We start from the raw sequence: 26,792 nt of genomic DNA on the forward strand, positions 1-26,792 counted from the left end.
AGAGCATTTTTTCCCATATGTCTAAAGATAGCTTTGATGGGGCAGTTAGGTGGTACAGTGGATAGAGCACCAGCCTGGAGTCAGGATGACCTGAGTTCAAATCTGACCTCAGATGCTTAATAATTACCTAGTTGTGTGATCTTGGGCAATCCACTTAATCACATAGCCTTGCATAAAACAAAAACAAAAGATAGCTTTGATTTCTTCATCTGAAAACTGCCTGTTTATATCTTTATCAACTGGGAAATGGCTTAGATTTCTATTTATTGGAAAAATTAGGCCTTTATCAAAAAGACTTGTAAAAATTTCTTTCCCCAGGTTTCTGCTTTCCTTCTAATCTTGGCTGCATTGGTTTTGCTTGTACAAAACTTTTCAATTTGGTATAATCAAAATTATAAAGTTAGGTGACACAGTGGATAGATTGCCAACTGGATCTAGAGTCAGGAAGATCTGAGATCAAATCCAACTTCAGACAAGTACTAACTGTGTGACCCTGGGCAAGCCATTTAATCCTATTTTTTTCTCAGTTTCCTCATTTGTAAAATGAGCTGAAGAAGAAACTAGCAAACTACTCCAGTTTTTTTGCTGAGAAAACCCCAATTGGGGTCACAAAGAGTCAGACAGAAATGGAACAACTGAACAACAAAATCAAAATTATATATTTATATCCCATAATGTTCTCCATCTCTAGTTATGAATAAATCTTTCTAACAACCATAAATCTGCCTTACAACTGTAAATCTATGTAACAACCTCTCTCAGTCTCTATTTCCTTACCTGTAAAATGAGGCTAATTATAGCACCTATCTCACTTACTGAAACCATGTATTATACCCACAACAAAAATTTCTCCAAAAGACAAACACAGTAATAAATTATTGGTAACTTTATTAACACAAGTGATGGTTTGTTGGGGAGGGGAAGGAGGAAAGAAAGAGGACAAATCTATTCAAAATTGAAAGTGAAGCAAAAGATATTATTTTTTTTTAATTTAATGATCATTCTCTTCCATATCAAGAATAAACTGAAAAAGTCAATGTAACTGGTATTATTTCCTTAGTCCATCCCACCACTATTGTTTTGTCCTTCATTCTCACAAAAGACCATGCATTAGGGAGGTGATGACATGATAAGCACATGAATTGGAGCAAAGGGGTATTGTGCTAAGTCACCCGCTTCTCTTTCTTCTCCAGAAGCATCTGATGCAATGACCAGATATGAATTAGGAAGAAGGAAGATTTCCCTGGATGGAAGGCAATCAGGGTTAAGTGATTTGCCCAAGGTCACACAGTTAGTGTCAAATATCTGAGGCTGGATTTGAATTCCCATCCTCCTTACTCTAAGATCCGGGGCCCTAACCACTGTACCACTTAGCTCCCACCACTACCACTTTCTTGTCCTAACATTATTCACCCAAGCCAGGAGCTCACCATTCCCAAAAGCTTCTACTTTTTTCTTCCATTCATCTTTGTTTTTGCACCTCTATCATGTGGCACCATCAGTTCCTGAGAGAGGAACTGGATAAATTTACAGCCAATACTCCCCAGAAACCACCAAAGTAGAAGTGAAGAGAAGGAGGAAGAGAAACTGATGAAGTGCTCATCTACCACTTTCTCATTTTTCAAGTTCCTACAAATAGGTCAAAGGTCAAAGAAAGAAAATAAATCGATAAATAAACCTCTGTTTTCAAACTACAAGGTAACAGCTAAAAAAAACAAGGTATGTTTCAACCCCATCTCTCTTCTCCAATGGATTAAATGAATCTGCTGTTACCTATTTCTTTTTAAAATCTACTTGTGTCCATGGAAATAAATTTTGTCTTAACTGAACATTTAGGATTTTACTTATGTTAAATCTAAACTTTCAAAGGAAGAAAGAATAGACAAGGCATATGATCTCCTCTCAGGAGTCTGAAGGGTATACAGATGTACTTTTATCAGGACCAAAAGAGGAGAATTTAGCTGCTTACTTTACAACCAAAAACTTTTCCATTTTTCTATTTACATTTTAAAGTTTATATTGTAACACACTCCCTTTACTCTCCTCATGCCATGATTAAGAGGAGGGAGGAGGAGAGAACTACTTTGGCTGCCAAAGGAGGCTACAGGGAGAGCTGAAGAGATAAACAAGAAAATTATGTAAGACATGGCAAGAAGATATGCACATTTTCCAAGGACAGAGGAGAAGAAGCAAAGAAAATACTGTATGGTCACTGGGGCAGGGAGCTAGCTCTTTTCCCAGAACAAGGTTATCTTAAGACAGAGCATTTCTGGGCAGAATTGGATCACAAAACAGACAGTAAGATAAAGGAACTAGAGCTATGGCCCAGGTAGAAGGAATGACCTTGAGGAAAAGAAATATGAGGAAAAATCAGGTCTGAGTCCACTTTACCAGAAGCTACCCTGGAGGAGCCAGACAACAGCCAAATTGTCTAAGTTCTCCAACAAGCTTTATTGTGACTCTTCAGAAGAAAATTTAGGTCATGAGTATACCTCCCCATCCATTGACTGGTTTTTCATACTTAAACATTTTCTGTAGTCTTTGTTTTTTGATTATTTGTGAATATTTGCTAAATCCAACACTTGAGTTGTTTGCAGAGCACAACGCGAGCAGTAGAGTCTAGGCTTACAGACTGTATCAGGGAGCTTCTGCTTTGGGAACATATCTGTAGATTAGTTGTGGATAGCCAGATCTGGGGGGGTGGGCTATCAAGCATGTAACTCACTTGGTATTTATTTTATAGTAGTATCTTAGCTGTATTCTTTTTTACTCCTTTTGTCCTAAGGTAAGACCATGTAGAAGTAAGCCATGCTTGTGGTTGACTCCATTATATCATGTTCATGTAATTAGGGTTTATTGAACTACAACAAATGAGCAAGGAAGGCAGAGTTTCCTTGATAGGCTGGAACCAAAATTCTAATTGAATAAATCCACACTGACTACATATCCCTTTACTCTAAAGCTGCAAGTTATCATTTGGTTTGAACTGTGAATAGAAGCAGTAATTCTCCAAAAAGCATGGAGCTGGGAAACCATAGCTCAGGACTACCCCCAGCACCTCTTGGTATTAGATCAGACAAGTAACTATCAAAGTAAACATGAAATTGCAAGAATCTGGGTCTTCATTCCTAGAAAAGGTCAGACTACTGGGTACAGTGCCTCTTAGTGGATTAAATAACTGCTTAAAACCATCATGTTTGATTTAAATGCTAATAATTTTCATTGAATATAACTGTAAATAATAAATTTTTTAAGTTAAAAGATAGAATAATCATTTTATAATTAAGGATTCACATAGACGTTTTTTTATTAATCCAATCTGTATTTCTTTGGTGCATGACCCTCCTTCACTAATGTAGACAGGCAACCTATAGTCTTAGGGGGTTGCTTTCCTAGTAAAGTGATTTGCCCAGGATCACACAGTCATCAAATGTTAGATGTATGACTTGAACATAGATTCTCCTGACTGAAGCCAGCTCCTTCTATTCACTTAGACTCTTCTGCCTCTCACATTTACTCTTATCCAGTTGTAGCATCTTTATGCCCAGACATTTTTCCCATCTTTTTTTCCCTTTATATTCTACAGTTAGCCTGAACATTTACTTTTAATTATAAGCAGCTTTCTGAGGATATGTTGTCCAGTGAAAAGGTCAGAGTAATAGCACCTCTATCATTTGTCTTTTTCTATTACATTGTAATCTCTTTGACAACAGAGACTGCATCTTTCTCTTATTTGTATTCTCAGAGCTTAATACTCAATGCTATGTAACAGACATGAGTAGGCACTTAATAAATGTTTATTGAATTGAATTGAAAAATATTGGAAATTTGAATTATTTAAGCAATGATTAAGGCAAAAAAGACCCATAGCAAAGCTAACCTCCTTCTCTTTATAGAAAAATCTCATATAAAAGAGACAGTGAATCCCATATCACTCTACTCTCTACCCTCACAAAAACAATTTAGTTGCTCCCTCTTTTTAACTTGTTCCGCAGAACCATACTAAAATATTCTCCTGGGAACCTCCTTAAGAGGCCATTCTGGCCAAGCCTGAAGTTTTGAAAAGCTGTAGCTATATCCAGAAAGCATAGGGAGCTGGGAAGACTACAGATGCAGAATGTTTCATGTATCATGTATTATCAGAACTAGTCATTCTGGCAAGAGTTATTGCTTTTCTATGTTACAAAGGAAGGTACAATTTGTAAAAGATATTAGAATATGCTGGGCAAAGACTAAATGAAGATTGAAAAAAAGCAAAAGGTATCAATGACCTTTAAAAAATGATTCCAACTTCAGATGGGAAAAAAAACACTGAAACTTTCTTAATATGGAAAAATTGTCATTCTACAATCTCATTCGGCTTTGGGGACCACAGGAAAGACAGTTGTCATAAATCAGAGAGATGGAATTAATGATTCAGTTATTATTATACATAAACATAATGACATAAGCTTATTCTGTTTTAGAACCATGTTTGGAAGTTTTCATTAACTCTCCCAGCAGACTTCGCTCTCTTGTCCCTTTATGATTCCAAGACGCATCTCACTAGAGACACTTCATGGAGAAGACACTACATGGTATGGTAGCAGACTAGAAAAGAGTATTTTCTCTCTCTCTAAATACAAGGTTTAACACAGAAAGGATGAAAAGTCCCCAGGAGCCAGTCCAAGAGGGTAGATGATGCAATGTTCTTTTCTTTTCTAGGACACATTACCTTCAGTCAATCAACAAGCTTTTGTTAAGTTCCTACTCCTAATAGCTGGAATTATAAATATAAAAATGAACTGACTCCTTATTCAAGGAATGGATACAGCACCTTGATAGGAATAAGTATCCAGAGAGTGAGGTTTTTTTATCTAGAGACAGTCATAAGGAATATGAGCAAAGCAGCAGGGCAATAGATTGTTATATCCACTCCGGTAGTGGGTTTGTTTTGTTTGGACCATTGTTCCCAAGGCAAGAGGGAGAAAGGAAGGCATTTTCTAGATCTAGTGCTAAAAGGGACCTCATAGACCATGTAATCTAACTGCCTCCTTTAATAGTTGAGGAAACTTAGACCCAAAGAGGGCTAAGGTTATACAGGAGCTAAGTGGGAGAGAAGGGATTTAAACCCAGATTTTCTAATTCCAGAGCCACTATACCACAGAGGAGATAGTACAATGGGAGAGCAAACTCTCCCAGGCAAGGCATGGTACTATGATGATGGGATATGAGCCACTGGCGAGGAATTGAACAGTATTTCAAATAAGAACAACTAAATATTTGTGCAAGTGGGTAGAACTCCAGGCCTGGAGTCACAAAGGCTTGGGTTCAAATTCAGCCTCAGATGCTTTCTAGCTGCATGAACTTCAACATGTCACTTAACCTCTGTTTACCTCAATTTACTCATCTGTAATATTGGATTTATAACAGCACCTACCTCTCAGGGTTGTGGTGAGGATAAAACTTGATAATAACAATAAAGCACATAGTACAGAGCCTGGCACTTTAGCTATTAGCCTATTTTAAATTAATCCAAAACTAGCACTTTTCAATACTCACTTCATATTAAATTCGATGAGTATTTATTGAGTACCTACTCTCTGCCAAACACTGTGTTAGATGCTAGACAAGAATAAAATAGTTGCTTTCCTCAAGGAGTTTAGATTCTATTTGGGCAGAGGGATATATATATATATATATATATATATATATATATATATATATGTAAATATATGTATATATTTTATATATGTATATATATATATTATAAATATATATATATACATACACATACAAATAAGTCAATACAAATAATTTCAAAGCATTAACCTATTAGGGCCCTACATAGGATATAGCATCAGATTAATTCTTGGATCCTATTCATTTAAACATAATTCAGAAATTATCTAATTTAACTAATAAACATTGAGTAAATGTAGATTTTTGTTAATTATTTCATGAATTAGTAAACAGTTTAGGTTCTGAAATATTTTTCACCACTGAATTACCTAATCTGAAAAAATGAAGCAGAACCCATGAGTTTTGATAGATAATCACTTGTACATAGATCAATTCTCATCCCTTAGTGGATAGTCTTGGTCTTTATTGATCAGGATTGTCTACATCCATGCCCAAACTATCTGATCTCTTTCTGAATTCTTTCCTTAAGGAAAATATGTTTCTTTAAGAATTGAGAAGTGTGATTTGGTACAGAGAGCCAAGAGACAGGAGATTGTAAAGCACCAGGATTCTCTCCCCCACTTCCCCGCCTAACCCCAATTTCTTACCTCCCACCCCATCCCCACCTCAAGTGGCAACCCAAACTGAAAGACTGAAAGTGAAGAGTTAAAGTCAAGAGATTCATCAGGAAATCTTTTTCTAAAGCTATTTTCTTCTTTTCCTATCTCAAATTTCTTTTCATATTTCACCTGCAAGGTCAGAGGTTATTCTCTGAGACTTATCAGAAAGTTATTTTCTCCTCTCATGGTTCTGCCTTTAAAATGATTTTTTTTTTCCAGTCAGAATTTTATTTGGAAACATCGCTGTGAGCCCTGGCCCGTGCTACACAGCACCATTGGAAACACGTCTTCAACACTTTCCCGAATCATACAATTCTTACTCATACCAGGACACTACAGTAATCTTGAATTTCAAATTATCACATCCAAGGAATTTTCAGCACTTGACATTTAACCCCACAGTGCAATAATCTACCTATATTTAAGATTAATATATAGTATGGGAAATTGAAAATTCTTGCTCCATAAACGTTATGAACATGTCAAATCTTTATAAATAAACATCCAGTGAAGAGAAAAATGACAATTCTAATTCAACTTTATACACAGAGTACTAACAGCAAATGGGTAGGGAGATTGCACAGCTGCCTGGTGGACCCCAGGAGGCCTCGGCCCCAGCCGGTCCGGTTCAGGCGCCATCCAATGCGGTGCGGTGCAACACAGATAGAAGAGTCACTAAGACATTGCGCATTTACAAGACCAACTGCACCAAATGTCAGGCCATACGTTCTGGAGCAAATTGGGAAGGATGGGGGTGGTTCAAGACAGGTCTTTACATCATACTCTGTGGCTTAGGGGTGACTTGGGGTTGGGTGGGGCCCTGGGAAAAAGGAGAAAAGAGGGTCTACTTTGTAGAGAGAATGAGGGCCACAATCAGGCCATACAGGCCAAGCACCTAAGCGAAGATCAGAATCAGGATGATCCCCACGAATAGTCGGGGCTGCTGTGACGTCCCCTGAACACCAGCATCTCCAACAATGCCAATGGCAAAGCCAGCTGCCAGCCTGCTCAGACCCACTCTGAGGCCTGCTCCCAGCTAAAGGAAGCTCTTGAACAGGGTGATATGCTCTGTCAGAGAGTTGGCAATGAGAACGGCCACCACCAGACCATAGATAGCAATGATACCAGCCATGACGACAGGAATGACTGACTTCATGATCAGCTCAGGTCGCATGACTGACATGGTTGCAATACCAGTGCCACTTTTTGCTGTGCCATAAGCTGCCCCAAGAGTGCTGAAGACCATGACGGACGAGGCTCCAATGATGGCGAAGAAGGATGCGTACTCGGGACTCGTGGACATGTCTGCGTGGGACCGGAAGGTGGAAGGGCGAGGAGAGAGAGGCAAGGGCACAGGGCTGGGTAGCGGGTAAAGGACTGGAGGGCGGGCGGGTGGGAAGGCGGGAATCCGGGAAACCTAAAATGATTTTTTAAAGAAACTCTAGGTTATTCATTATAATTACAGACCATAACTCAGCTCTAAGAATGGAGGAGTGGATTTCTTAAAGAACTCCATATTTTTTTATATATCTTCTTTTTTTATGTTAACCTGGAAAATAAGAAGTTATACTCTGCAGAAATCAGATTATAAGCACCAATGATGTGCCAGGTTCTGTATTAAGTACTAGGAATATAAATAAGAGGCCCCCCAAAAAATGCCCAGCACTCAAGGATCTCACAATCTAATAAGAAAAAACTAAAAACAGCTATGGACATAGAATAAATTGTAGATAATCAATAGAGGGAAAGTGCTAGCATCAAGAAGGATTAGAAAGGGTTTCTTCTTCTTGTAGAAGAATGAGATTTTATTTGAAAATTAAAAGGAGGGGCAGCTAGGTGGCATAGTGGATAAAGCACTGGCCCTGGAGTCAGGAGTACCTGGGTTCAAATCCGGTCTCAGACACTTAATAATTACCTAGCTGTGTGGCCTTGGGCAAGCCACTTAATCCCATTTGCCTTGCAAAAACCTAAAAAAAAAAGAAAATTAAAAGGAAGCCAAGAGGCAGAAATGAGGAGACAGAATATTCCAGGCAAGCAGTGAAAATGCTCATACTTTGGAGATGGAAAGCCTAATGTTAGGAACAAGAGAGAAGTCAGTCTTATTGGAAGCCTCCATATATTCTGCAACTCAAAAATAAAAATGAAACAGACCACAATCTTAGAAACCTTACTTGATGGGGTACAAAGCGTATCCATGAATAAATATAATACAAGGCAACCTAAGAGGAAGAGAGAGCATAAACAACTGGGAAGTGCAGGGAAGGATTCAAGTAAGGGCAGGAAGTGGGGGTGGGGGTGGAATAGAAGCTACAGAGGAAATTAAAGAGAAACTAGAAGGCCTATTTAATGTTCTAAATCCATGTAACAGTACACATAACAGTAATATCAGCTACTATTTGGGATATATCTTGAGAGTATGCAGTTTAAGCCTTAAATTCTAACCCAATGAATAAACTGTTCCCTTGAGTCACCTGTATATGCTGCATAGTTGTAGACAGGAAAAAAAGGTATGTATAACAAGAAAAGGGAGGAAGACTTGGTATCAAGGATATGGTCTTCAAGGAGAAATAAACTGCTCCTTCCTGTCCCCTGCTTTTACCCTTGGATGGTGGAAATAGAAAGTTAACCAAAGACAAGCAATAGTAAGAACACAAGTAGGAGTCTTAGATAAGGCAGTGTCATTGGGTGGGTTGCTTCACTTCATCACAAATATCTTTCTGGCCTATGGGCTCTTATACCTCAATGATGAAAACTCATTCTCTCAGATGAAAGTAAAGTGTTGTGGGTTTCCCCTCAGTGCGATTCTTTTTTTTTTTTTAGGTTTTTGCAAGGCAAATGGGGTTAAGTGGCTTGCCCAAGGTCACACAGCTAGGTATTATTAAGTGTCTGAGACCGGATTTGAACCCAGGTACTCCTGACTCCAGGGCCGGTGCTTTATCCACTATGCCACCTAGCCACCCCCCTCAGTGGGATTCGTGTGTGTGTGTGTGTGTGTGTGTGTGTGTGTGTGTGTAGAAACTGAAAATTTATAAACTATTTAGAACCTGGAATCACTGACTGCTCAGAAACTACACAGAAGTAGTTAGTTATGGGAATCTGAAGAAGGGAGTCTGTATTGTTCTAGCTACTCCCCATGCCACCTGTCTCTAAGGAAAGTCCAACATTGATTAGATACTGGGCCATGCTAATGCTGGTAGCAGATCCAGTGATGGTAATATGCCTATCAGTAGATCCTTCCACTGGAATGGCAATTTTGATCTGAGCCCCAGACATCTGATGAATTTCATTGATTTTTTGCACCTTGACGCCCAATTATGCAGCCAATTAAGTCATTTGGTAAGTTCAGGAGAAGTACTCTGAGCAGATGCATCCAAACCTCCACTGAATCTGGTGTTGCCATGTGTCATAGGAAAGTGAGACTGTTGCATTGCCAAATGGTAGAGCTTGGTCAAATCTGGTTGTGGAATGGCATACTGTCCTTGAATGGTATAGGCCTCTAGAGGTGATCCCTCCAGGTCAGGATTGAGGCACATGGACTGGGTGTGGGGAAAGCTGCCTGTGCTGTTCCTATCCTGACCAACTGCAAAGATGACTGGAGAGCAGGACAACTTGGGCAGGTATGGTATGGTCACGCCCTTCAAGGGAGATTGGGAGAGTCTCCAACATGACCACACAGATCTGTTTGACATACTCAATGATAGATTGTGGATGGCCCACTTAGTTGTTTGGTAGCATATCCCCTGCCACCTGGACCTGAGCCCCTGTATTCTCTCTTATTTCCTTGATCTTGCATACTCCTTTTCCAATGAGAGAGCCACACTGGCTAGCAGGGACCACAAGTTTCAGGGTGACTGGGTGTCTACTGGCAGATGAACTATTGGTCATAGAGCTGCTGATGTCCTCTTCCAGTTTGTCAATGATCATAGCAAAAGCTTTAAATATGGCATTGGTAGGTCCAGCCAGAATAATTATTCTCTCAGGACAATTCCCTTCTGAGATGATATGAACACCCACTCTCTTTACGCATCTTCTTGACCAATTTTCCTTTCTTTCCAATAATGCTTCCAACTTCCTTTCCATGTATAAGTAGCCAGATGGTGAGAATGACAATCCACCTTCAATCACACTGGTGTCCATGTCAAGCAGTGTTCTGGGGATTTAGATTTTGTAAAGTGGTCAAGTGTTTGGCCACTGGTGGGAGTGGAAGCCAAAAACTTCAGGTAAGAGGCAAGTGAAAGGAAAAGGGGGAGTGGGTGAGAAAGGAAAGGGTGGGAAGCTGGGGCTGGAACAATGGGGGTGGGCAGGAAGGCGAGGGGGTACCCATGGGCCAGCAGAGGAGGAAGGGGTTAGAGTAGGAAGGGGGGAGAGCCACCCTGGATCTGGTGGAGGGCAAGCAGACAGGTAGGTGAGAGCATGGACTGAGGCTGCTCCGGCTGCTGCCTCTGTTGGTCTGGGTCAATGGAATTCTTAAAGCAAAGTCAGAACAATCACTTGTTAGAAAGATCATAGGAAGGGTTCTTAGTGAAATCCAGGCTGGTCTAAATGGCTTTTGAACACCCTTAAACTCTCTGTCATTATGACAGGTTTAGTATGCATATGGATGAGTTCTTGCATATGGTCATACTTTGCTTCTTGGAGTCTACACTGGATTTCTAAGAGAAATGGATCTGAAAAATATCCTGTCCTCAAATCCCAGGCCTTGGGTCTTCCTAGAATTAAAATCTTCTGCTGTATACTGGTCAAATACTTATTTAACTTACGAAAGGAATTGAAGGAGAGGTAGAAATAAGAGGTCCCCTTGATGGGAAGGCTCTAACCCCTGCCACTGGTCACCTGACCTAGTAAGGATAAGGGTACAGGTCTAAGCCTTGATAATAAAAAAGGGGAACAAGTGGGCCTTCTAGATCTGGAGAAAAGCCAAATGATATTTTTAATCATTCCCTCTAATCCAGAACTTCAAAGACCAAGTCAAATACTAAAAGTGAATGGGAAGAGGGAGGGAGGAGAAAAGGGAGAAAAACAAGGAGAAGCAAGAGAGGGAGGATCAGGAGCATTTGGACCCTCTACTTTCCCAACATAGCTCCAAATCCCTGTGGAAACTCCAAGTATAACAGTCTGTCAATACTACTGTTGGCTTTGTGACCCCATTTTCCAGTTGAACAAACTGAACTCAACAGTAGAGGATGGAGGTCCTGAACCATGGAGGTCTTGAACAACATCCTTATCTCTAGGATATTTCTTGTTTCCTTTGTAAAATGTCTTATTTCCCTTTATCAGCTCTAAGCAGCAGCCGTTTGGGGAGGTGATGGGAAATAGTGCAATCATCTCTAAATCAGAATCAACTGTAACTCTCTTCTGGTCTGATGGAGATTTTGATTAGAAAAAGGTTAAATCTAAACTGCCAAAATTCCATCCACCTCTATCTCCAAGTCATGAAAAAGATCATTGACTCTTCCTAGGTAAATACAACACTTTTGAATCTAGCCTAGAAAAACAAAATCACCACTCACAAAAAATGTTCCAGAGAATACTTTACTGTTGATGGAAACAGGGGACCAAATTTTGTTTCAAAAAATATTAAGTCCTATTTCTTAGCACAAACTGAAACTAAATCTCTCCCTGATTCTTTACTACCACTCTATTGCAGGCCCTCCTTACTTCATATCTAATCTATTGCAATAGCCTGCTGACTTTCCTGCCTCAAGTCTCTCTCTCCACTCTAGTCCATCCCCTACATAGCTAACAAAGTGGTCTTCCTAAAGCATAGGTCTGACCATGTAGCCCCATCTCCCCCACAAATAAACTCTAATGGTCCAAATGAGATAATTTTGTTCCTATCTGATTTTAATAAGTTGATATATTAATAAAAATCTATCAAATATTGGATTTCTAAGTCAAAATATGGTTCACAAGAATTCTTATAGTATGTTTATTGGTCATGTTTTCATTTAAGTTTGATACTATTGATCTATAATAATGGTGAACAAAACCAAAAATCAAGTTCTAATTTGTAGTGCTTGTGAATTCCCAAGGTGTAAATGCTCACCCTATATAAGAGCTGGCACACCTCAAGGCCCAACCTTCCCATTTCCAGAATTAACACTCTGGAACATAACTGATTAGTAACTACCTCTCTTGGTCAACTATTTTTGGCAAGCTCCAGTCAAACTTCACTTCCCTTCTCTCTAGTTGAGTCCTTCATAGTCCACCCACCTTGCTATATTTTGTTTGCAATTTTCCTACATTGACTTCTTGTCCACAAACTCATCTCCAGTTCTGGAACCACTATCAAATCAACCCCATTGATCCTAGCTCATCTATGTCTCTCTCTCTCTCTCTCTCTCTCTCTCTCTCTCTCTCTCTCTCTCTCCATATATATGGAGATACATATATATGTCTAGCTTAGCATGGGTGGGAGGAACACTGTAAGTGCTTAAGAAATATTTTTGAGGGGCTGCTAGGTGACGTAGTGGATAAAGCACCTTCTTTGGAGTCAGGAGTACCTGGGTTCAAATCTAGTCTCAGACAATAATTACCTAGCTGTGTGGCCTTGGGCAAGCCACTTAACCCCATTTGCCTTGCAAAAATCTTAAAATATATGTATTTTTGATCTTACAATCATCAAAGTCCCTAGGATTAGTGGAACAAGCAATTCCCAATTATTACCCAAATTTTCTCCTCTGAGATATATTATTAAATCTGAAATTTGAAGTTCTTTCTAAGATTTGTTCAATTTACCTCAACCAATGTCTCTTTATTTGTTGTTAATTCCATTCATTATCAAAGTGATTTTCCTAAAGTTTAGTTTTATGTCATCCCCCATATTCAATAAATGCCAATGGCTCCACATCACATTCAGGATCAAATATAAAATCCTCTGTTTGGTGTTCTTTATAACATAGTCACACATAAATACCCACCCTTCCAATCTTATATCTTCCCTGCACTTCACCACCATCACTCACATGCTTTTTAATCCAGGAAGACTGGCCTCTGACTGTTCCATGGACAAGACATTCCATCTCTTAGCTCTGGGCATTTTCTCTGGTTTTCCCCATGCCCCCAATGCTTCTTACTTCCGCCTTCAGCCTCCCTATCTTTCTTCAATCCAAGCTAAAACCCCACTTTCTGTAGGAAGTTTTTCCTTATGCCTCTTATTTCTTGTGGTTTGCCTCTTGCTTATTTTCCATTTTTTGCCCTGGCTTTAACTTATTTGTATATAATTGTTCACTTGATTTTCTCCCTCATTAGATCAGGAGCTCCCCAAGGGCAAGAATTGTGTTTTGTCCTTTTTATTGTATTTCTAGCATTTAGTATAGTGTCTATCACATAGTAGGCACTTAATAAATGCTTGTTGACTTGGTTTACCTTTCCTAACTTATTTAATGGATAGAGCACCAGACTTAAGAGTCAGGAAAATTCATCTTCCTGAGTTCAAATCCAGTCTCAGACTCTTTAATAGCTATCTTAGCCCCAGACAAATCACTGAACCCAGTTTCCTCATCTGTAAAATGAATTGTAAAACTACTCCAGTATCTTTGCCAAGAAAACTCCAAATGGGATCACAAAGAGTCAAACACCACTGCAACATCTGGACAAAAATAGAACTAAGCCTTCAGTAGAAGGGAATGGAAGACCATGGAACTGGAATCCCCTATAGGGTTACTGGAGATATATCATCAAATTGGCTCCTGGATTGCAAGAGGTTATAAAAGAGAAAGAATAGCCACTATTGCAATATGTTATAAAAGAATTCTCAGGAGAGTTGGAGCCAAGATGGCAGAATAAAGACAGGGACTCACCAGAGCTCTCCCCCAAACTATTCCAAATATTATTAAATAATGACTCTATCCAAATTCTAGAGTGGCAGAAATACAAAAAGACTGAGTGAAACAATTTTTCAGCCAAAGACAACTTGGAAAATCTGTGTGAAGGGTCAGTTACACCTGAGTTAGAAAGGGTCTGCACAGCAAGCAAATCAGCCCCAGCCATCCAAGAATAGCCCAGGGGCACCTGAGTCCATGGCAACAGGGGGCAGTTTCCAGACCCCTCAGCCCAGGAATTGCCAAGGACAATTGGGAAACTCAGCAGGAAAACTCTGCAGCACAAGAGTGAGAGGGCAGCCCAGCCCAGGAGGCTGGGGGAGATTGCAGATGTCTCTTTGCTATCCCTGTGGCAGAACTCTGTTGCTTTCCCCTTATTCAGGTATGGTCCCAATATGGGGTCCCAGTCTCAGGAAAAGGAGCAGAGGCAAAATACAGTTTACTGCCTACAGTAGATCCCAGACCCTTTATGGTTCCAGGGCATAAAGGAGTACTTGACGTCATACACAGTCTAAAACACAGGCCAGGAAAGCAGTCAGAACCTTTCATAAGACCTTGAAGGAAGTGAGAACTTAGGGGAATATCCCTGAAAACAGATGCAAAAACCCTCAAAAGCTTGAGAATGTGTCCTCCATGCTAGAAGCAGAGCCCCACCTTAACAAAGAATTAAAATCAAGTCATAGGCTGGGGAATTGAACAAACAATAGATGGAAAAAAATCCAACCATAGACAATTACTTTGGTCCTATGGAAGATCAAAATACACTCTCAGAAGATAACAAAGTCAAAGTATCTGAATTCAAAGCCTTCAAGAAAAATATAAATTGGTCTCAGGCTATGGAAGAACTCAAAAAAATCTTGAAAATCAAGTAAGGGAGATAGAGGAAAAATTGGGAAGAGAATGAGAACAATGTGGGAAAATCATAAAAACTAAGTCAGCAATGTGGTGAAGTAGATACAAAAAATACTGAAAAAAATAACATCTTAAAAACCACTTTGGGTCAAATGAAAAAAGTAATCCAAAAGGTCAATGAGGAGAAGAATGCATTAAAAAAGTAGAATTAGCCAGATGAAAAAAGAGATACAAAAGCTCTCTGTAAAAAATAATTCCTTAAAATGTAGAATGGAGCTATGGGAAACTGATGGTTTTGTGAGAAATCAAGAAAATATAAAATAAAAACAAAAAGAATGAAAAACTAGAAGAAATTATGAAATATCTTATAGAAAAACCAATGACCTGAAAAACAGATCCAGGAGAGATCATTTAAAAATTACCATACTATCTGAAAGTCATGACCAAAAAAAAAAGAGCCTAGACATCATATTTCAAGAAATTCTCCAAGAAAATTGCCCTGATATCCTAGAAATAGAGGGTAAAATAGAATTTGAAAGAATCCTGAAAGATTCCCACCCCACTCATCCCACTGAGGTGAAAGAAATTCTTGAAATAAATTCCAAAGTGAAAACTACAGCCCATGGACTGGGTACTCTGAAAGAAGCAGCTGGGTTCTTCCTGCCAGGTGGCCCCCTAGGCCTGTTCGTGGTCCCCTGGGGTAGTGTCTAAGCTGAGACCTACACTGGGCTGGGCTCCCCTCTCACTCTTGTGCTGCAGAGTTTTCCTGCTGAGTTTCCCAATTATCCTTGGCAATTCCTGGGCTGAGGGGTCTGGAAACTGCTCCCTGTTGCCATGGACTCAGGTACCCCTGGGCTATTCCTGGATGGCTGGGGCTGATTTGCTTGCTGTGCAGACCCTTTCTAACTCAGGTGTAACTGACCCTTCACACAGATTTTCCAAGTTGTTTTCGGCTGAAAAAACTACAGGAAAACTACAGTCAAATTTCAGAATTCTCAAGTCAAAGAGAAAATATTTCAAGCAGTCAGAAAGAAAAAAAGTCAAAAATTGTGGAGCTATAGTCAGGATAACACATGATTTAGCAGCTTATACATCAAGGGCTCATAGGACTTGGAATTTGATATTCTGGAAGGCAGAAGAGCTTGGATTACAATCAAGAATCAACTACCCAGCAAAACTGAACAAACTATTTCAGGAAAAAATTGGATTTTCAATGAAACAGGGGACTTTCGAACTTTCCTGTTGAAATGACCAAAGCTGAACAGAAAGTGCAGGACTCAGGTAAAGAATAAAGAGGGCAAACAGAAAGGATAAATCATGAGGGACTTAATGATGTTGAACTGTTTGTATTACCACATGGGAAAATGATGTTGATAACTCATATGAACCTTCTCATTTATTAGGGTAGTTAGAAGGAGCATATATATATAAACAAGGCACAGGAAGGATTAGAAATTGAAGGTATAATATAGTAAAAAAGATGAAGTTATTGAGGGAGAAAGGAATGTACTGGAAGAAAGGGAAAGGAGAGGTAGAGTGTGATAAGTAAATTCACATAAAAGAGACAAGAAAAAAACTTTCGCAGTGGAGTAGAAAAGAGAGAGAGGTGAGGAGGAGTTAGTGAATCTTACTCTCATCAGAAGTGACTCCATGAGGGAATATAACATACATATTCAATTGGGTATAGAAATCTATCTTAAGGAAAATAGGAGAGGAAAGGGATGGAAGAAAGGGGACAGGGGGAAGGGACAGGGGTATGGGTGATAGAAGAGTGGGAGAGGATAGTCAGATGAAACACACTTTTGAGGAGGAATAGGATTAAAGGAGAGAGAGAATAGAATAAATGGGTGTGGGGAAAATAGAACAGATGGAAATACAGCTAGCAATAGCAACTCTGGGAAAAATATTGAAGTAATTTCTCTGATGGACTTATGATAAAGAATGATATTCATCCCAAAGACAGAGTTGATAGTATCTGAATACAGACTGAAACATACTTATTTTTTTCCTCATTTTATTTTTCTTGAGGAGGGGGAGAGGGGTTATATTTACTTTTACAATATGACTGTTGTGGTAATGTTTTTCATGGCTCCATATTTTTAACCTCACCAAGTAACTTGCTTTCTCAGTGGGTTGAGTGGGGTGGGAAGAAGGGAGAGAATTTGGAATTTAAGGTTTTGGAAACTTGCTTTTCATGTAGCTGGGGAAAAAAATTGAAAATAGTATAAATTTTTTTAAAAAAAGAGTCCTCAGCAGGACCAAGAGAACGTTGTACATATTAACAGCAACATTGTGAGTTGATCAGCTATGATAGATGCAGCTCCTCTCAGCAGTTCAGAGATCAAGGACAACCCTGAGAAACCTATTATGGACAATGTCATCTACATCTGGGGGGGAACCACAGAATCTGAATGCATATAACATGTGCACTTTTTAAAAAAACAAAAACTTCTCTTATGCTTTTCTTTCTAGTTGTGTGACCTTGGGAAAATCATTTAACCTTGACTGCCTTGCATCCAGGGCTATCTCCAGTCATCCTGATTCATAAATGGTCACTAGACCCAGTTGGCTCTGGAGGAGAAAATGAGGTTGGTACCTTAGCACAAAACCCCTCACTCAAATCCAATTCATGATGTTATGGTCTTCTTCAAAAATGAAGGACAAACATTATTAGTGAACACACAGGGGGGCCACATAAAAATCACATTGCAGGTAGCATGCACCCTATGGGTTGCATTTTGGACAGCCCTGACCTAGACAGTGTCCAATCATGGATTGAACCCCAATACCTATCATCACAAAAGTTTTCACCTGCTTCATTTTTACAACATGGTACAGGTTCATCCTTCTTCAGGCAGTTTGGTGGCTTTCTACCCCTAAGGGTTCATCAGTCAGTCTTACTTACCTCTGCTACAACCCAGAACTCTGGAACACAATCCATCCACAAGTCTTAGCCTCCCCTGTAGCAGGGACAGCAATATTTCTACTCAAAGAAAAACATTTTGTATCTTTAAAAGATGCGAGAGATATGTTGTTGTTGTTATTGTTGTTATTGTTTATTATGATTATGGTTATGATTATGATTATGATTATTATTATTATTATTATTATAAGAGACCCTGTCAGCTGGGCACTGATGAGTGGAAACAATGTGAAGGGAAGCATACAGCCATAAAGGAATGAAGACAAAGCTTTAGGTCAGAGGTCTCAGAGTCTATCACTGACACTGCAACAACTGCAGATCAGATAATCTTCATATGGGGACACAACAGAGAAATGGCTGTTGGTTTCACATTGGCTTTCAGTAACATACACACTAGATAGAAGATTGATGATCAGTTGTTGTAAGATTTGATCAGAGATGATGATACTATCTACTCCTTCATGTTCCCCAGTCTGGTCCATGCTGAAATATGATAAGGAAAATAACCACATCACAAGGTCCTCTTGAAAAACAGTCTAAAGATAATAAGCATAGCACAATTCATTAGGAAATGAGAAAGGCAGAAGTGATTGGTGAGTGTAAATAATGACCAACTAACTCACTTGCTTCTAGGAGGGGATCAGGATAGTAATGAAATGAGCTATCTTCTCATTCTGGAAGTCTCTATAACAGGGTAACTGAGAAAATATATTACATAAATGCCTTTCCTCTCCCCATTGAGGTATAGGAAACTATCTCCTTTCCAACAACCTGACTTCATTATCAGATGATGTAGTCTTTGTTCAAAGGCTACAGAATGAGGCATTGTCTTCTTCAAAGACCAGCACCTACCTAGCCTAGTTATCATGCCCTTAAATCTTCCCCCCCCCCAGGTTAAACATTCACATTTCTTTTAAGTGTTCTAGCTATGCCTACTACATTACTATGGACACCCACTGGAAGGGGTCCAGAAGTTCTATAGAAGAATTAGTGTCATTTCTGCTTATTGATAACATCTTTAACATCCCTTAAATTGAATTTTGAAACACTGAAAAATTCTAGGTTTGTAATAATCCTCATCAGGGAAACAAGGAATCAAAAGACATAGAACACAATTTCTCTGGAAGGGATGTGAAAGATAACAGAAGTCAGCTAAGATTGTGCCAAAGGACAAACTCCAAGTAGGGAAATGTTTGAGCAAACATAGTGCATTGGGAAATAAGAGTTTTGGACTTGTCTATTAAGCAATGGAGCTTAACAGAGAAGGCAGACTTTTGTGTTAAGCAGGACAAAACTAGAATCTTTATGTCATACCTTGTCAATCTGTACAAGGTTAAGAGACCCTTCCTTGTAAAAAATAATTATTGTACACTAAATGATTGGCTGAGTTTTTGATGCCAAAATTCAATTATAAGTTCTCAAAACTATATCTTGGTAAAAAAGATTAATTTTCTTTAGAGAATACTTGGGCTTCTTCTTAGTCATCTTGTTAAACTTAGTAAGAAATTAAGAGTCCAAAGTATCTTTCCCTATGTTAATTAAAAATTTTGGAGAACAAAAGGCAGGATGCTAGGAGACCATCCTCCAGGGATGATATAACTGGAATTTGTTGATCTTTAAAGAGTAGTTTGGGGCACAGATATTGTGTATCTACTATGGTTAGGCCACTAATGGTTAATGATTTCCTCTATTCTTTGTTTTTGTATTAAAAGTCCCATTTCTTTCCCAGGTCCTTGTGACCATCTTGGATGGTCTCCACCTATAGATTGGAGGTAAGATCTTAGAGGAGACAACTTAAAAATGTCTAACCTGTGTTTTCTGTCATTTTATTTTAACCCTATCTTTTTACGGTTTCTATAGTTTTAGGGTTTATAAAACTATGTGTCAACAAGGGGATAAGCTGGAATCCTATCATCTAAGTCTAAAAAGAGAATTATATTTTAATCCTTAAGTGTTGTAATGGTATTTTTAGAGAGTTTTGATGTTTCTATCATTTCTCATATATCTTCATAGTTATCAGAATATAGTTTTTGTTGTACTAGGTAAAACTATATGTGTCTGTAAAGGAGTAATTACTGAGGTAGGGGCATGGAAGATTCCTGACCATGGAATCAAAAAGGTGAGAATACCCAATGAAAAATATAAGTGTTTCTGGGATGTTTAAGCTTTATCAGTTGATATGAAAACCACAGAAAGGAAACTGAGGTTCAGAGTTAAAATGACTTTTCTAGACTCACAGCATTGCTAGAGGAAAATATAAACCAGAAGTTGCCAGAACCAAGGACTTGTGTTCAAACTCTTAGACCAGTGTTCTTTCCATTTGTTCATAATTACCTAATTTATGAACCCAAACCTAGAAGTTGCCAGTGTTTCAAAATGCAGTTTAAGAGATATTAAAAATGTTACCAATAAGCAGAAATGACACTGATTCTTCTGTAGAATTTGTGGACCCCTATCAGTGGATGTCCATTGTAAAGTAGTAGGCATAGCTAGGACCACTTGAAAGAAATGTGAATGTTTTACCTGAAGAAAAAAAGATTTAAGGGCATGATAACTATCTTCCAGATTTTGGTTCCATATAAGGAAGACTTCCTAACACATTAAGTAAATTTAGGCTAAATATCAGGAACTTCCTAACAATTAGAGCCATCCAAAAGTAAAATGGATTGCCTCAAGAATTTGTAGGTCCCCTTAATTGGAAGACTTCAAGCAAAGGTTAGATGACTACTTGTCAGGTATGCTATATTATGGAGATTCCTTTGGGGTATAGATACAATTGGATGGGCACCAAGTTCCCTTCTGGAATTTCCTGACTATCCAAAAGTGGAGTCCAGTGCCTCAGGTAGTATAACCCAAAAGATGATTTCATTCTGGTTCATTGTTCAATCTCTTGTGAATTTCCCTTCTGGGTAAACCAATAAAAATCAAGTTTCTAACCCTCTAGTATTCCCACCAAAGTGTAGAAATCTTTTGAGACCTTGCCAGGTCATGAATGACAAGATTTAAATATTTCTATACTTATAGTAACAAATTGCAACTAGGTTTCTTAAACAGTTATAGCAGCAATTTTTATTATAGAAAAAAATTGAAAACAAAGTAAATGTTTATCAACTGGGGAATGCAGAATAAATTATAGCACATGAATGTGATGATATATAATTCTTCCATAAAAATATGAATGGGATTAATTCAGAGAAACATGAGAAAACCAGTATGAATTGACGTAGAGTGAGGTAAGCAGAAATAGGACAACAAATGTATACAGTGACTTCAACCATGTGAAGGAAAGAAAACAACTGGGAAAGACTTAAGTACTCCCATAAAAGTAATAAGCAGTCATAACACTTCAGAAGACTGATGATGAACATGTTTCCCACTACATGGAAGAGATGTTGAACTAGACACATACAATGAAACACATTTAAACTTGGGAGAGTAAGGGTCTGAGGGTAGGGTAGGGAAAAACAACCTGTTATTTACCAGGTATTGTTTCCTGAGCCCCTAATCTCCCTGAACTTGATTGCACTACTGGTTTTGATCCACCTTTCCCTTTAGATACCACTTCTACTCATTTAACTCCTTAATCAGAAACTCCAGGTAATGATCTTGGTTCCTGCTTAAGACACACTGCTATTGCCTTTCCCTTTCAATTAGAAGACATGCATTTCCCACCTCACACCCCAAATGATCTCTACTTGTATTAATTAAAATTTTCCTTTTCCACACTCTCTTTCTCTGGAATATCCCCAGTGAAATATGGAAGAAGAATCTTCAATGCAGGAAGTTAACCCCAAGGGACCCTCACAGTTTTAGAGGCTACAGTATCCAATCAATGTTCAAGTTCAGACCAAGAGTATATGGATGTGAGATGGAGGTGAGAACAAGTAGGTGAGTGAATTAATGAAAAATATTTTCTCCCTATGTTTCCCCATCACTATTTCTAGACTCAATGGAAACAAAAGATCCCTTCACTTATGATCTCATTTTTTTTTGGTTCTTAGTGAACTTGATTAATACTCCCAGATGGTGATAAGTGGGTATGCCCCTCCCTAATCAGGACTCAACAAAGATAAGTGAGATACAGAATAGAAAAGGGTTCAACTTTCCTTTACCCCATATAAACATTCTTCCCTTTACCCCATTACCCTATTTCCCACAATTCCATCTCATCCCTCTAGCATGTCAGGTTTTTTCCCACTCCCTTTTACAGCCATTTTGCACCACTTTGTCTTTCCTATATCTTTCACATTTATTTTTCTCCCTTACCATGACAACTCTACCACTATTCTATTCTTTCTTCAACTAATCTTTTGAATGGCAAAAAGAACCCAGTTCTTAAGTGTCTACAACAGTCTAGAAGGAGTACTGGGGGGTTGCAGATTCATCTTTACTCAGAATCACTCACTATAATAGAATGTAAACATTGTTGAGAATGTAAAAAATCCTGAAAGCAAGGATTAGTTTGTTGGGGGAGAGGACAGAATTAGTTGGGGTTTTGGTATATATATCGCCAGTACCTAGCACATAGGTGTTTTTAAAATGTTTGTGGCTCTTCTTCCTCCTTCCTCTTCCAGCTTCCCCTCTCTGCTCACATTGCTGCCACCTCTGTCACAATCTCAGGATTCTTGCCAAACTTGCTTCATCATGGAAGATTACCATAAATCAGACCAAAAGAAACTGCAGATTCTAAAGGACACTGCCAATCAGCTGCCCATCAGTTCTATTCAAGCCAACACCTCAGCTGGCTCTGGCCACTCCATAATATGCTGTGGTGTAGCCAAGTTCATGGTAGTTCTCTTTTTCACACCATAAAATGCAAATCCCAGGTCCTAGAGACCCCAACAATTACCACTTTGTCCTCTGCAAGGATCATTCAGCTCCTATCCTCTATGCAGCCTGCACTGAGGCTGGCTTCCTACCAGAGGATGATCAGTTGAAGCTGAGAAAGATCAGTTCCAATCTAGACAGTCACCCAGTCCCTAAATAAGCTTTTACCATTATAACTACTGTTTCCCTGGGTCAAGGGCTTAGAGCATCTTGTCTATACTGGCAAATTCTTTAACAAAGTTACCATTCTACTGTTTACTGGGCAATTGTGGGGCGGGGGTTGAAGGTTTCCCACGGGAAACTGTCCGACTTGTAGAACAATCTAGTTGCCATCTTTAACATTAACCAGCCAGGCCAGAGTGATCCTGCCCCACTGCAGCACCAAGTGAAAATGAACCAGAAGTGACATGAAGCCTTTGAGGGGAACACAATCATTGTGGATGAGCACAGTGTGGAAGAATTTGACAAGTCCTTTGTCCAAGGAAAACATAAGCCACTGGCTGTCATTGGAAAATTGTATAATGGCAGAGGAATCTCAGGTGTAGAAAATAAAGAATCTTAATATGGGAAGCCCCTTCCCAAAAACATGGCAGAACAGGTCATCAAGGAAATCTACGTTCAGAGCCAAAACAAGAAGATTCTAGCTACCCTCCCCAAAGAAGATGTTCCTGCAGTTAATATCACCATCATCCTGATGCCATCTCCTCCAAATTTCAAATTCAGAGAAAAGTCAGTCACCCCACAAAACCTATGGCATGGCCTTGGATAAATTGGGAAATACCTATGCCTATGTGGTTGCCCTGGATGAGGACACAAAAATTCTACCTTTTCAGGTCTCTTCAATGATTGTTTCATTACAGAACATGGTGAGCATCACTGCAGAGCGCACTACATGGGACAGGACTGTACCTTTTCTGCAGTACATTCATCACCTTCTTCCCCAGGCCTTTGACTAGATCCATACAGTAGCCATTTCTGAGAGCAACATCAAACTGTGTGGCTCATACTGCTATCCCTCAATGAAGATGGTCCTTCCTGGATGGTATGGAAGTTTTTTTTTCAGAGTGATTAAAATGGTTTTTATTAAGATATCTTAACAAAATGGCACTAGGTTAACTTAAACAGGGGCAGCTAGGTGGAGTAGTGGATAAAGCACCGGCCTTGGAGTCAGGAGCACCTGGGTTCAAATCCAGTCTCAGACACTTAATAATTACCTAGCTGTGTGGCCTTGGGCAAGCCGCTTAACCCCATTTGCCTTGCAAAAACCTAAGAAAAAAAACACTTAAACACAGATGGGGCAGTTTTTGATCAAATGGAGGCTAAATCTTTTATCTTAACTCAGTACCTGCCCATAGGCAGCAATATAGGTAGACCTTAGTCATTGTAAACTATGAATCCTCCCTTCACATTCTTGGGGAACCCAAACACCCACATTTTCCTCACAATTTTCCCATTTTCTTTTATAAATAAGAATTTGGGGTTCCACACATTAATAGTGACTTCTTTCTTAAATCACAACCCTTTTTACTGATATAACTACTGACTTTTTCTTCTATCAAGATTTTTACTTCCTCATTATCAGAGACATGGACCCATCTTATTTTCCAGGTTTGTGCAGGAACACATGCTAACTTTCTGATGTATTTTTTTTACTACTTGGCTATAGACATTTATCTTGATGGATTCAATTCACTACAAACTCCTCCTTCTCTAATTAACAGATTTGTTTGCACGGCTTAGCCAGACAGCAAGTAAGTCAAGGTCCTAGCTATCTAATTGGCAGTTTTTCCACTACAGCTTTCAACCAGTCAGGATATAAATTGGGGTTCCATAGCCCCAACTCCCATCCTGTGCCCAGGTAGTAGGCCCTTAAGTCTAGATAACAATTCCCTGGTCAACCCTTTGGACAAATGGTTGTAGGCAATAGTCCCACAAATCCAAAAGAGTCCCTTTAATGCTAGTTGGTCTTCCAGGAATATAGTTTCCCAGGTTTCCAACAAATGGATAATACTGTTCATCCAAGGGTCCCTCCTAAATAAGCCATATAATTATTATAATAGGTACATTTCCAAAGTTGCTTTACCTCCTTCTACTGGCAAGTTTTTATACCAATGTCTTTAGATAGGTCTTCCTGGCTCCAAAATTGATCAAAATAAATCCCTGATTTTGTGCCATTGGACCAACCCCAAGAATAGCTAATATATCTAGTGATGCTCCTTAAATTATTTTTTTTTCAAATGGCCATTTCAACACTTTCCTTGCAAGTCCATACTAACTCATAATCACAGTTTCCCTTAACAAGTCCCCCCCAGTTTGGCATCTTTAAAAGGGATCCAGGTACTGTCATTACATCTCACATGAGACTCAGTCACCTATCTTTAAGTTATATGGTCCAGAATATATGTACCCTGCTTCTGGACATGTCTAGACATTTGCTACTTCCCAGGAAAATATCCTGGCCAGACTGGTATAAATAATAGTAACCCTGAACTGATTCAGGTCATATGCCATTGGTGTTTCTCTCCTCTGGATCAGAATCCTGTGCCACAGTGCACCTCTGACCAGGAATTGAGAATCTAGGCCAGACCCAGGGGACTGGCACCCAAAGCCAATTCTCAAACTGCTGTGGACTACTGCAAGTCCAACAGTTAGCCACACCAAAAGACTGTGCATTGACTGCTGACAGCTAGATTCTCCTTACTAATATCCCATTGTCTAACTCAGAGATAGGACTCTCCCAAGATAGAATATACAGACTTATATAGGATATAATCATGCCACCCAATAATCTCCCTCCTTTTCTCTCAATGGAGAACATCTTCACCCTGCCTCTCCTCCTTTTCATAAGGAGAGGGGCATGAGTAGGGGGGTCACACTTACAGAATCAAGGGGAAGTTACAGTTACAGAGCCCCTGACTAGAGAATGTACACATAGGCAAGAGATGGTAGAGACTAACTGGTCCAGTGTCTGTCCTCTTTTCTCTTCTCCCCTGGAGCCATTTGATGTCCTTCTGCATCTTCTGAATCTGTTCCAAAAAGTCCTCTCCAGCTGAGGTGACTAGTTGAGACCTTATCTTCTGGTGAAGAACTGCTTAACATTTTACTTAGATCAAAACACATGTTTTCATCACAAAACAATGAGATTCTGGAGCTTATCACAATTTATATTTCGCCTTATTGCCATATTGATGCATATACTTCACTTTAATACAATGAACTTCTATTAGTATTTTACTATATGAGCAAACTCCCAATGAGAATTATCACATTGACTTAAGCCTGTGACATATATATTCAACAATCACCTTAGTCCAAAGAATACCAACATATGGTTTAAAAATAAAACAATCTTAGGCTTTTCTCTCATTACAATAATGACTCAAACATCCTTAACCAAAATGAAGTTTTTTCTCCAAAATATTCCCAAATATAACAGATTTTCCTTTTCCTGACATACTTATCTGACTCACATTCCTTTCCTTAAACTAGGCCTTGAAACTGTAATTATCCTAAGAATTTCCTATTCTTCTTACCTAAATATCCCCTCTAAATAAAAATTAAGAAAACTTAATTCCTATCTTACCATGTAGCTGATAGCAGGTGTCAGAGTCACATACCTAACCTATCTGGTTATTAAATCCAATTCACCTTAAACTTCTTTTTCTGGTTCGCTTAGTTACTATAAAGATCCAGAATATCAAAGGAAAATTCCTTTATAGATATAAATATTGAATGTCAGTGTCCAGGCAGAGGTCATGTGGTAGTCAAATGTCTTGAGCCAGATTTATTCTTCCAGGTTCCAATTATCCAAATGTCATTTTAGGGAAATCAAGTCAAAAGGGTTCAGTCTCAGGCCATACTGAGAAGCTGCCCCTTTGGCTACATAACCCTGTCACCTTTAGTGTCTTTAGTCCATTGGCTGCCTTGGTTCTAAGGACATGACACTGACCCAGTTGTACTTTTTGCTGACCATCCTGGTATCTGACATAAAAAGAGAAAATTGATTAAAAGTACTGTGATCTAAAATAGTTGTTTTACCTAATTAGAACTTCCAGTGAGTCCTACAGGCCTCATCTTCTGCCTCTT

General features: G+C 39.0%; 3 pseudogenes; 1 reads left to right on the forward strand and 2 right to left on the reverse strand.

Moving 5' to 3' along the window:
• Positions 1-7,016: 7,016 nt before the first annotated feature.
• On the reverse strand, positions 7,017-7,584 carry LOC141520099 (V-type proton ATPase 16 kDa proteolipid subunit c-like; annotated as a pseudogene).
• A 1,763-nt stretch (positions 7,585-9,347) lies between these two features.
• On the reverse strand, positions 9,348-10,493 carry LOC141520101 (poly(rC)-binding protein 2 pseudogene; annotated as a pseudogene).
• Positions 10,494-22,523: 12,030 nt separating this feature from the next.
• LOC141520478 (transketolase pseudogene) lies at positions 22,524-23,778 on the forward strand (annotated as a pseudogene).
• Positions 23,779-26,792: the final 3,014 nt, after the last annotated feature.

Source organism: Macrotis lagotis, chromosome 4, assembly GCF_037893015.1.
Source record: "Macrotis lagotis isolate mMagLag1 chromosome 4, bilby.v1.9.chrom.fasta, whole genome shotgun sequence".
NCBI lineage: Eukaryota > Metazoa > Chordata > Mammalia > Peramelemorphia > Peramelidae > Macrotis > Macrotis lagotis.